Below are 11131 nucleotides of genomic sequence, written 5' to 3' on the forward strand. Positions count from 1 at the left end.
CGAAGCAGCCGCAGTGGGGCCTCCTGGTAGGATGGTCTCGCAGCGTTTTACCTGCTCAGGCCTGGCATCTAATCACCAAACTTCAAGCAAGCACACAGAAGCCTCACGCACTCCTAAACACACACAGTGCAACCAAAGAAGCAGCACTTTCAGCCTCCGCTCTCAAGAGCCTCCCTCCTCCTGGTCACCCTTTCCCGAGTCGGCGTCAGGTCTGCTATAAACAACGAGACCTCCAGACAAGGTTGGCTGGCTCTACAGCAGAGCTACAGCTTTGTTTTGCTTCTGCGTGACCCAAGCTCTTGCTTTTATTCATGAGAGGAGCCCCTGTTTTGGAGTGGGAGGGGAAATGAGAGATGATCTGGTTCTGCTTTTCACTTGAGCTCATTTTTGGTGTTTAAATACTGTGCCCATCACCCTGGCATTTGGTCTGAGTCAGCCGCACCCCCCACCCCCTCTTCTTTTTTTATTATTTTTAGCAGAAGAATAAAAATGTAAATTGAACTGGAAAGGAAAAAATAAGCCCCCTCCAGGTGCCCCCCTTCTCTGCAGCGTGGTAACGGGCACAGATTATATCCGGCACCACATGACCAGGGCCCGTATTTATATGTCAGTGTGTAAAACCCACCCTGCTGAGCCGCCTTTTCTCTGCCTGAGGCTGGGGGCTTCTGCTACGCGTCTAGTCAAACAGGCCCACAAAGGGGATTAAGGAGAGCCCCTCAGCCCTGCAGAGTAATCCATCAAATTATCCCTTGTTGGCGTTGCTGTCCTCTTCAGGAGAAAAAAAAAAAAAAAAAAAAAAAAAGGGGAAAAAAAAAGAAAAAAAAAAAAAGCCCTCTAAAGGCTTTTAAAGGCACTGAAATTACACTTGAGCCTGAAACACTCCACCCAGCTGCTGTAGCCCACAGCACAATGGGCTGGTTGTAAAGGGAATACCGGGAAGGGAGGAAAAAAAAAAAAAAAAAAAAAAAAAAAAAAAAAAAAAGAGGGACGCTGTTGTTAAAAAGGGCAGCCTCCCCATGCGTGAAACTCCAACAGGTGGCTCCGACCCCCCGCTCCCGGGACCCCGCCGCAGAGCTGGCCCCGATAACGTGGGGCTGCACCCCCCACCCACCCGCGCTCCCCTGCGGAGGGAGGCTCCAGGGTCTGGGATGCGTTTGCTGTGCCCGGACAGACCCATGGACACGTCCTCATCAGCGGCAAGGCTTGCGAAGGCAGAGTCTGCACCCTCCCAGAACAGAGGAGCGCCCGACCCTCTCCTGCTGGGGATCAGGGCTGGGGTCCAGCAACGCCCCGACGGCTGTAGCACCATCACCCCACTGAGCCCTGGAGCCCGACAGTCCTTCACAACCCCGGCAGAACACCTAACTTGTCTAAGGCTCACGGCATTGTCACCAGTGCCCCCGCAGGCAAAGCAAAGCCAAAGAAAGACCCCACTCACCAAAATTCTGCAAATGTCTACTTGGGCACCGACTCTGTATTTTCTTCCCCCGCCGCCACCCAAACTGCAAATGAACTTTTGGCTGGTCATCACTGCCCCGTTCTGAGGTATGACATCCCCTGTCCACCAGCCCTGCCTAAGCAAGCGCATGGGATTTTGTATGTTTGCATCACTGTAATCCTTCTTAGGGAGAAAACGATCGCTGGGCATGACACAGGGAAAACGGATAGTACAGCGCTTACCCCAAACAACTGGAACTGGCAAAGAGACAGCAAACCAGTTCTGGAGGAAGGCTGTTAGCACGTACAGAGAACACGCGGCTGTCCCAGTGCACGCTACACAAGTCACCTTCACACTGAAAACAACACCACACACCTTCTGAGTGTTAATCCCTAGTGCTGAGTAGAAGGAAAATAATTTCCCCATCTGTTACAGAGAAGAGATGGGAAGGCCCTAGCTGCTTTATCGTGTCTGCTTTGCAATGCCTGCTCACAGGGCTGGGAAAATGGGAAGTGAAATTGGAACTTCTTGTTTCCAACCAAAGCACCAATGCTGTGCAATGGGACGTGTGACTCCTCAGCGAGCCAACACCATACTCTGGCTCCTTCTGCCTCCGGCACACTGTGGCTCCAAGGCAGCTCTAGGACTTCTACCCCATGACACAGCTTCATAATTTCTGGCTTTGTTTGGAAAGCTGTGACAGTCACGGGGCCAGCTGAGTCTCAGGACCAGTTCTGGGGTAGAGAGGACAGTTTTGATGTACTGATAAAAACCAGGGGCCAGAGCAAAGGCCACGGCTGGCACTGACATGCGAGACTGCAAATCCAGACCATGGATCCCAGGCCAGCAGCAGCCAGGAGCTCTGCAGAAACAAAACTGCCAAGCCCTGGCAGGAGGGCTGAAGGGGTGTATGTTCACCCAAACAGTACCCCGACAGGCCAATTATAAAGTAGCAGGGAGGAGTCGGACAAATTTATCCACAGCAGGAGCCGCAGCCACCTAACACTGACATCTAACCTTCCCTCGTTCTGCCCGAAGTCACGTTTGCCAAGGTCTGTGCCTAGGAAAGAGGGAGGAGAGCAACCAGCTGAACTCCACGCATGGCAGTCCTCGGAGAGCAGCAGGCAGAGACTTACACAGTCCCTTTTGCTTAAAGTTTTGGGAGCATGACCTCGTGCTCTTCCTCAAAGGATATACTTTGAATCCTAGACACACACAGAACTAATGGGCTCTTTTGTAATCACATGGTAGTTAGTCCATTTTTTCATGGTAATTTTCTGGTCTGCAATTCCAGTTATTTGTGTCCCTGCCGGAGAAGTTTGATGCTAACATATCTCTCAGCAAGCCCTTTGACCTCCGCTGGCAGGTTGGTGGGTTTCTCCCTCTCTGTTTTCTGTCTCTAAAATGAGGTCATGGCTTTGAATGAGACAAAGAGCCTTTGCAGCGTGAGGAATAGCCCCAAGACAGCTGTGAGTGCAGAACCCCCATCAGTCACATCAGACCCTGAGCGCCTGAGAGGCAAGTGAGCCGGGCAGCAGCCCCCGGCTCTCCTGGGAACGGCTGGGTTTTACCGCCCTGCTCTGAGAAGAGAGCACGCAACTGCTCGTATCGGAGCCGGTGCAAGGACGGATGTGGAACAGGCAGCCACCCGTGGCGGATGAATTCAAAAGGGGGAAGGAATAAAGCAAAACTCTCGAAATACTTTGGGCTGGGAGTCACTGTAAGGTATCGCTCTCCCCGCTGCCTGTCCCTCTGGCAGAGTTACCATTCCCACCCTGCTTGCCCCGGTTCCCGGTCCACTCTCTTGGCTTCAGCGGCCAGCAGAGCTGAGTTCATGCTGCTATGCCAGACTCCAAGGCAGGCACCTTCTGCCCCTCCAGCCACGGGCCAGCACCCTCTGCCAAAGGGACAGGTGAAGAGCACACGTGCAGGGAATAACAGGATTTCCCTGGGACACATTAAGGTCAAAGACTGCGCATCGGAGTCCTGAGATCTTTCTTGTAAGAACAGCAGTTTTACGTGCCTGGGGTAGCAAAGCTGTGCACAAGCCCCGACTTCTGCCTGCAGCACACCGACTGCTTCGTGTTAACGAGGGCCCTCAGATCGCTGCTGGAGCAGAGTTTTCTCCTTATCAGGACAGACCAGTCATGAGGCCTTGGTCTGAAAACATGAGATTCTATGATTTTACTTCTGCCTGAAATTGCCTGGATAATTGCAAAGATAAGAAGCAATCAGATTTTTTTTTTTTTTTTTTTTTTTTTTTTTTTTAAGACAGATAAGTTTCACTGGAAGATCTTTATGGGAAACTTAAGCCTTTTCCTTTCCCCATTCTCACTATCAGTTTAATGTGTTACGGACTTTGAACACGCAGGGATTTAACATTAAGCTGTAGCCGTTCACACACCAGCACGGAGTATCGGGGAGTTTTCCGCTTCTGAAAAGACAAAGCTCAAAGCTGCCATTTCTATAGGAGGTGAATGGAGCAAGGCATTTTTACCACCCCCCTCACTCCCCACCCCGTCTCTCCTTACAAACAGGAACCTAACTTCTATTTTGAGCCCTGGAAAGAATATCAGTCCTAAATTATTAGCTTTTTAGTAATTAAGCATGGAGTTCAAGTTCAAAGCTCCCTGGATTTTGCAGAGCCCTCCGTGCAGGGGTGCTTTTTGTTGCACAGGGTTAGTTTCTTGCTCTGATAGAGAGCACGGACTGCATCTACCAAGGAGGACAGGCAGGAAAGTGGTCGGAGCACTGAAGTTACTCAGCGCTCGCTGCAAAAGTCTGCTGTAATTGGCAGAGGATAAATGACAGTTTGTGCGTTACAGACTCTGAGTAGAGGCAGGATTTTCTCTCCACGCTGGGCTCTCTCTTGCCCGTATTTACTGGCGTAAAGTTCAGTGAGCTACAAATGAAGCAGAAAGACCTCTGATATTTCCGCAACATGCTCTGGGCTGCCTTGGGCAAACAGCCAGGGCACCTCGGGCAGGCACAGTGCTGGCTTTGCCCAGTAAGAGCTGGGGAAGGGCTTATCACCAGCACCGTCCCGGACCATTCTGGCTGCGCATCAGCATGTGCTAACTAGCCTCAGTTACAGTCTTCTGTTAGCAGAGGGGATAGCTTGCATTCCCTGCTCTTGCCCAAAAGGCTTATACGCTGCTATCAACATTGGCCACAGACAGTGATGAATGGGAGTATCTGGGGGCAGCACAAATGTAGACTGTGTTCACAGAAATCAAAGATGAAAGAGGCCCTGTTGAATCATCTTCCCCGGGGCTGCTGCAGGACTGCTCCCAACAGCACATTCTCCAGTGATTTGTCCAGTCTGGATGGATGGATCTCAAGCACTGAGGTTGCAAGAATTTCCCCTGAAACAATATCCATGGGCTAAGAGATTTAATAGCTGGGAAGCATCCTTCCTTCCCTTCCTCCTTCCCTCCAGTTATCCCCTGTGTAATTCCTGTGCTCTCCTTTTTATATGCATGGTCAGACCCCCCTCCAGACTACATTTAGCCACTCTCCTAAACCTAGCTTTAGTCAATTCTCATGAAAAGCCACCCTTCCAGGCCCATTAATTGCTCAGTCGGCCTTGGCTGTAGCACAGCAGCCTTTTGTTCTAGCATTGCTCCAGCTGCTCCCACCGCCCCTCGCACACAGGAGTCGTTTGTCATAAACATTCCCAAACGCACCTCTGGAGTCCAACAGCAACAGTGCCCGCACAAAGGCCTCCCCTGTCACGCCAAGAGCCCGTACCTGGTACACACAGACCGCTGCCATGGAAAGCCACCGTCATCTCATTGTTCCTTTGTGCTCCATCTCTTTGTATTTATGAACTGCCTCTCGCCACAGACCTACACGGAAGCTCGCTCTGTGACCAGAACAATCCTTTATTCTGTTTGCACAGCTCTAACCCAAGGGAGAAGGTTTTTTCCAGAATCCAGACCAAGGCAGCACAGCGATAACCAGCACACCACACGGGCAGGGAGAGCACTAACAGAGGACACTTGGCAACAGCAGCGTCAGCTCAGGTCTTCTAGAGCACCAAAACGCTTTGGGTACCCCCTCTTCAAAAAGAAGATCACAACAGAATTGGCACTACAGCCCCAGGCAGAGAGGAAAGAGAACAGCCTAACAACCGGGGTCGGTGGCAGATGCTTCTCCAGAGGCAGAGTACAGCCCAACATTTCCAGACAGACCATTGCTGATGGAAAAAGCATAAAATCACCAACAGGGAACTCACGCACGGCTTCCAGAGTCGCGTAGAGGCTTTTGGTCTCTGTGCAGAGAAGGCAGAGAACTGAGTGAGTACACTTACATCCCTGTCAAACCTAACCGAAGAGCCAGCTCTGCCCATTGCTCCTAAATTAGAAGCAGGCAATTGGGAGGAGGAGATGGCAGAATAGCATTGGATTTGAGGTTTGACCACCACTTCAGTTTCTTTGATGTAGTAGGTCAGATCCCAGCAAGAATCACCCCTAATGTTTGCTAAAGAAACTGTGATCCACGGATTTTATTGCATGCACCATTTCACCAAAAGCCTAAACCCATAAATCTAAAGCAAGATTTAGATGTTATCCACAACTATGTATACATCATTCCTGGAGTCGGCTCTAGCCTGCTCTGCAAGAACATTAATGGTTTTTGAGTGCTGACAACTTGCACGGATTTGAGTCACTGCACTCATTATATTTGCATTTTTCTTGAAGTCCCAGCTCCTGGAGACAAACCACCATGGAGAACTTCAGCTTCCAACAAAATGAAGATGGAAAAAAAAAAAAAATCGGTTCCCTTGATTGAAGAGAAAAACCTTAGACCTCACAAACCAAAAGCCGATGCCCGTCATTGTTTTAAGTTTCTTTTTTCAAATAAACCTCATTATTTTGCCAGAGGCCATCCTTACACCTTCTGAGTATTCAAAACCTGGTGATTATGAGAATTCATCTGCAAGTCACCAGAAGCTGGTTCTTTCCGCAAGCGACAGAGCTGATTTCATGTGTTACTCAAACAAGGTTTCCCTGGATGTAAGGCAGGCCCAGGTCCTTAAGATCGGGACTAGCAGCAGTTTCTTTTTGTGCATGTACATGGAGAAAGAAAAAGTGTTCAGAGCTGCAAATCAAGCACCTGCTTATTGCTGTGTGTGTTCCAGCCACCCTCCAGCACTGAGACAAAGAAGCCATTCGGACCACATTCCTACATTACATTTCTTATTTTGCCAGACAATATTCACGGGGGTCTGTTTCTCCTCTTATGCAGGCTGGCAAAATGTTAAACAAATATTTTTGAACTGCAAGAGGAACTGACATTTTAGGATATAAAAACAAGGAAGAAGGGCTCAAATTTGAGGACCTCCAAGGAACAGCATGCATACAAACAATAAATATAATGAAATGGTGACTTTACAGTTCTACTTAGTATGTTTTTTGAACAAGCAGCTTGATAGCTTTGTTGGTGGACACATCAACAACTGTCTGCAGCTCTGTAATACCAGATCAGACTCAGATTCTTAGAGCAGTGAAGAGCAAGAGCAGCACAAGAAATAGAATAGGTTTCAGGGGCTGTATGGATTCAACATATTGTTAATCTTAGACAGAGATAAATGTAGTTTGCCTGAACAATACAAGCATCAGGACACAGAACTGCAAAAAACCAATCCCTTGGTTTACTCTCTTCCTATTCTTTTGTTTGTGGCAACTGCAAGATTTCCTTTACGTTATGCAAATCCACACTTACAGACAGTCTTCTATGAGCACATATATTGCTTGGCTGCCTTGCAGAGACTGCTTTACAGCTTCCCCCTGTTTTTTAAAAGCAAGGATTCCTCTGCAAGCACCTCTGTCTCCTTTTTTACGCGAGCCCTTGGGTTCCTGTTTTCGCATGGATAGTTTTGATGTCTGATATTAAGTATTCAGAAATCAAGTCAACATTGAAAATAGTTGACAGCTGCTCACAAGCTTCTCGTGACTCCCTTGCTCCACTCATAGCACAACCTCGATCATGAGTTTAACTGCATGGCTGAAGGATCACAAGACTCCACAGGTTGGCTGTCTAGGGTTACTTTTAGTTAAAAGTAGCTGTCTTGCAGTGACTGCCTCCCACCTCCTGCAGAAGCCACAGGGCATGATCATATGATGGAATTATTCGCAACAGCAGAAGCAAGTGGAGATTCGCCAGATGTAACTCTTCTTGGTTTCTGCATACCCCTCTCCATACCATCTTACTTCTCTCCAGATACGAGGCTTTACAACTACCATTGCCTGCTCACCCCTACCTGCAGCTGCTCTCCTCCCATCACTCTGGTCCTTTCGCTTCTCCACCTTGAATCCATCACAAACCTCAAACTTTCACCCAACGGGTCAAGCGTTTTGCTTTGATGTTGCCTTAGCCAAGATAAGGAGGTAGCAACACACACATTAAAGAAAACCCCAAACAGCCAACCACCAAAACAAGACACTCCTTGGGTGAACTGCGCCAACACAGCAAGAAGTGGAGCAGAAACACAAACAGATGTTACTCACACTGCTTGTAGCTCATCTGAAAAGCTCCACAATCCCACCGTGACAAAAGTGGTATCAACCTCTGAAGAGACCAAAGTCAGAGGAATGCATTAGCCCTATGTCCATTGCTGTGTACAAATTATGCTTAAATTGCCCGAGAACATAGAGCCATCAAGAAAAAGAGACATCAGCAAATTACTGTGTTTTTTCTTGTCATTTAAGCAAGCTGCTGGCACTGGTCTTGCCTGGTACCAGACCTGACAGACTAATAGGCAGCTTGAATCAAACCAACCGCTAGTCATGTCCAGTGGAGAACACACAAACCCAGCAGTATTCCGAAGTTCTCTGCCACATCACCGCCTGCAGTACTCCTTAAAAAGGGAGTAGTCAGGAAACTGCCACAGGCGTAACTTTTCACGCTGTTTTTTGCCAGTGTAAAACTATGGAAGCCAGAGATTGAGACTCATACAATCTAGAAGATTAAAAATATCACATCTAAAGACTACTTTTACATCACTGTTTCTCTTCCTTTGCTTTTGTACATTCCTCAGAAGTAATTTGCAAACCCTCAGAGCTTCTTGTGGATCTGACACAGAAGGCTCTGGGTTAAGATTTTCAGAGTGATGCAGGCAGTCTGCAGACAGGCTAGTATTTCCAACCAGGCTTTGCAAAAAGCCACGCAAGGAGACCCACACAGTTACGTTCAAAGAGCAGGTTTTGCCCTGTCACTTCATCACACAATGGATTTGATGCTTTTAGGACCAGCATTTTTGGTCCATACTCTGAACAAAGCTTCTGCTAGCAGCTTCATCACAAAACTGGGCAGATAAGGTTAGTTTTTTACTTTTAAGAGCATGCACTCACAATGCCAACAGCCACAAGAGTCCAGCCATCACCCTAAACTCCATATGGAGGCTTTAGTCCAAGAGCAGAGATGTGTGACTCAGGAGGGAAAACCAAAAACAACACCACCACACCACCCCCCCCCAAACATTGCCACTTGAGCGCTCCAGCGAAACAAGCAGTTTGGTGAAAAGGTTAGCAAGAGTTTAGGCTACACATCCATATTTTCTAGGGATTCTGGCAAAGATAAAGCAGACCAAAGGCTGTATTTCCTAACTTAGCGACCAGTCTAATGATTTTAGCTCCTCACACTACAGATATAGCATTTCTCACAGCTGACAAAAATTGACTGTACACCTTCAAAAAGACGCTGCCGGTGGAGTTTGACAAGAGTACATTGCGGTATCTACTATTGCTCTATTCTGTTATGGTGATGACAATCTTAGAGTCTGTAAGACTACTGCTTTGCCCACAGATAATGTTACCGTTATCTGCAGGCAGCTCCTACACATAGCCACGTGTGCGGGGCCTTCTAGCAACAGCTCGATGTTGGGAAATACCTTGAGGTTCAGGTACTTCAGTTGGAACCTCTTCAAGAAGACAAGATGCTCTCACAGAAGACACTGCACAGGCTACGTATGTAGCAAGCCGTAGGGGAATATACCCACCAGCAGGCAGCCCAAGAAAAATCTCCCTACAAGGAAAAGTTTCCTACTAAATCCTAAGATTGGTTTACGCCCTGAAAAATCAGGGACTTATATCCCTTGTAAAGCTCTCATTTAATTTGCTATTAATTCTGGAGATTCTTGTTATCCATATCAAATTTCTAATCCTTTTTTCAAATCCCATAAGCCAAGCACTCTTGGCTTCCACAACGTTTTGTGGTAATACGTTCCAGAGTTTAAAGCACTGCCTGGTATCCAAGCACAGGGCTGGGAATCTGGGATTCCTGGCTCTGCCACCACAGCCACTCCCCACCGAGTGGAAGGGTAGTAGCTACGGATGATGCAAGAAAGTCCAGGTAGCATCATACATTTAAAAAAAAAAAAAATAATAAAAAGAAAGAAAATTGCAGGTAGGGGGAATAATAGAAACCATTTAAAGGCTGGGACACGTTTAAAAAAAACCCCCCAGCCCCTCCCCACCGAGTGGAAGGGTAGTAGCTACGGATGATGCAAGAAAGTCCAGGTAGCATCATACATTTAAAAAAAAAAAAAATAATAAAAAGAAAGAAAATTGCAGGTAGGGTGAATAATAGAAACCATTTAAAGGCTGGTACACGTTTTTCAGGAGTGCCTGCATGACTTCAATGCCCAGGTCATTTGGGTACTTTTGAAGTTCTTAACTCATGTTCTATTTCTATACATTCCCAGTTATTCCCATGTTACACATACAAACCCCGCTCTCATGAACCCACATCTAGGACTAGCACTGTGCCAGAACAGGATATGGTTTGAGCCTGGCCACTTTCTCCATGCTGCTCATGAGTCCGACAGATCTCAATGAGGACCAGGAAAGCTGTTCCTGATAGGTTTCCCTTCTGATTTTTTTTTTTTTTTTTTAAACATAAGCATGATAACCAAGTGCCTTGCCAAATCTGGCCATCACCAGCATAAAAGTATTAATTTATTCTAGCGCTTTTCTCTTCCTCCTAATGCTGTCATCCCCAGGAAGACAAATTAGTCTTTTAGTTTATGTTTACTATAAACAACTAAGGCTCTTTACCTCCAAAGCCTCTAGTCATGACAAAGCCAGTCATCTACGGAATATCCACATTATAACACTTAGGTACCACTTTTGAGATGACAGCTTCCCGCGACAGCCGAAGGGGAGAGATGGGACAACCTGGCAGCAAATCTAAGCCGAGCCTACAGTAAGGTGCAGCAAAAACGTCCCTTTGTCAAGTGCTGGCTTCCTTTGATTCTAAAGATTCACTGACCTGTCCCGAGCCTTCCAGATTTCTGGAACTCCACGGTCACATCACGCTTCCCAAACTCTTTTCCTGTTCGATAACCACTAAAACGAACTCGGTCACAGCAGATGTCTCTGTAACGATGAAAAGTATAGAAAAACCTCATGCCACATCCGTGCGTTACCACGGCTCAGGGAGGCCTGAAAAGGTGCAGCGCGCTGCCCAGCAGCCCTACCTGCAGCCGCGCTCCCTCTGCTTCCTGACGCGCGAGTTTGGGGGTTATTTTTGTTTGTTTTCCCGCAGCAAAGCTAGCGCCGGGCGGCCAGGAGCATCAGCAGGACCAGCGATGAGTCTGCGAGTGCCTCGTCCGAGCAGAGCCACGTCCCCGGCCGGGACCCGGCGGAGCAGCGCGCTCCCCTCGGCTGCGAGCGCAAGCGCCGCTCTGCG

At 47.9% G+C, this 11131-nt stretch overlaps 1 protein-coding gene across 2 annotated transcripts in view; it reads right to left on the reverse strand.

Annotated features, from left to right (window-relative positions):
* The window catches only part of SLC45A3 (solute carrier family 45 member 3), a 31862-nt gene that overhangs the window by 18747 nt on the left and 1984 nt on the right, over positions 1-11131 (reverse strand). The window contains exons 1-2 of one of the 2 annotated variants that reach the window (XM_009647773.2): positions 10920-10972; positions 10712-10818 (exon numbers count right to left, since the gene is read on the reverse strand). The gene's annotated coding sequence lies outside the window, so the exon portion shown is untranslated. Of the gene's footprint in view, positions 1-10711; positions 10819-10919; positions 10973-11131 lie in introns of those variants that run through there. The other variant, XM_035903134.1, reaches the window with a different exon arrangement.

This window comes from Egretta garzetta, unplaced genomic scaffold (assembly GCF_000687185.1).
Source record: "Egretta garzetta isolate BGI_Z169 unplaced genomic scaffold, ASM68718v1 scaffold640, whole genome shotgun sequence".
NCBI classification, from domain to species: Eukaryota; Metazoa; Chordata; class Aves; order Pelecaniformes; family Ardeidae; genus Egretta; species Egretta garzetta.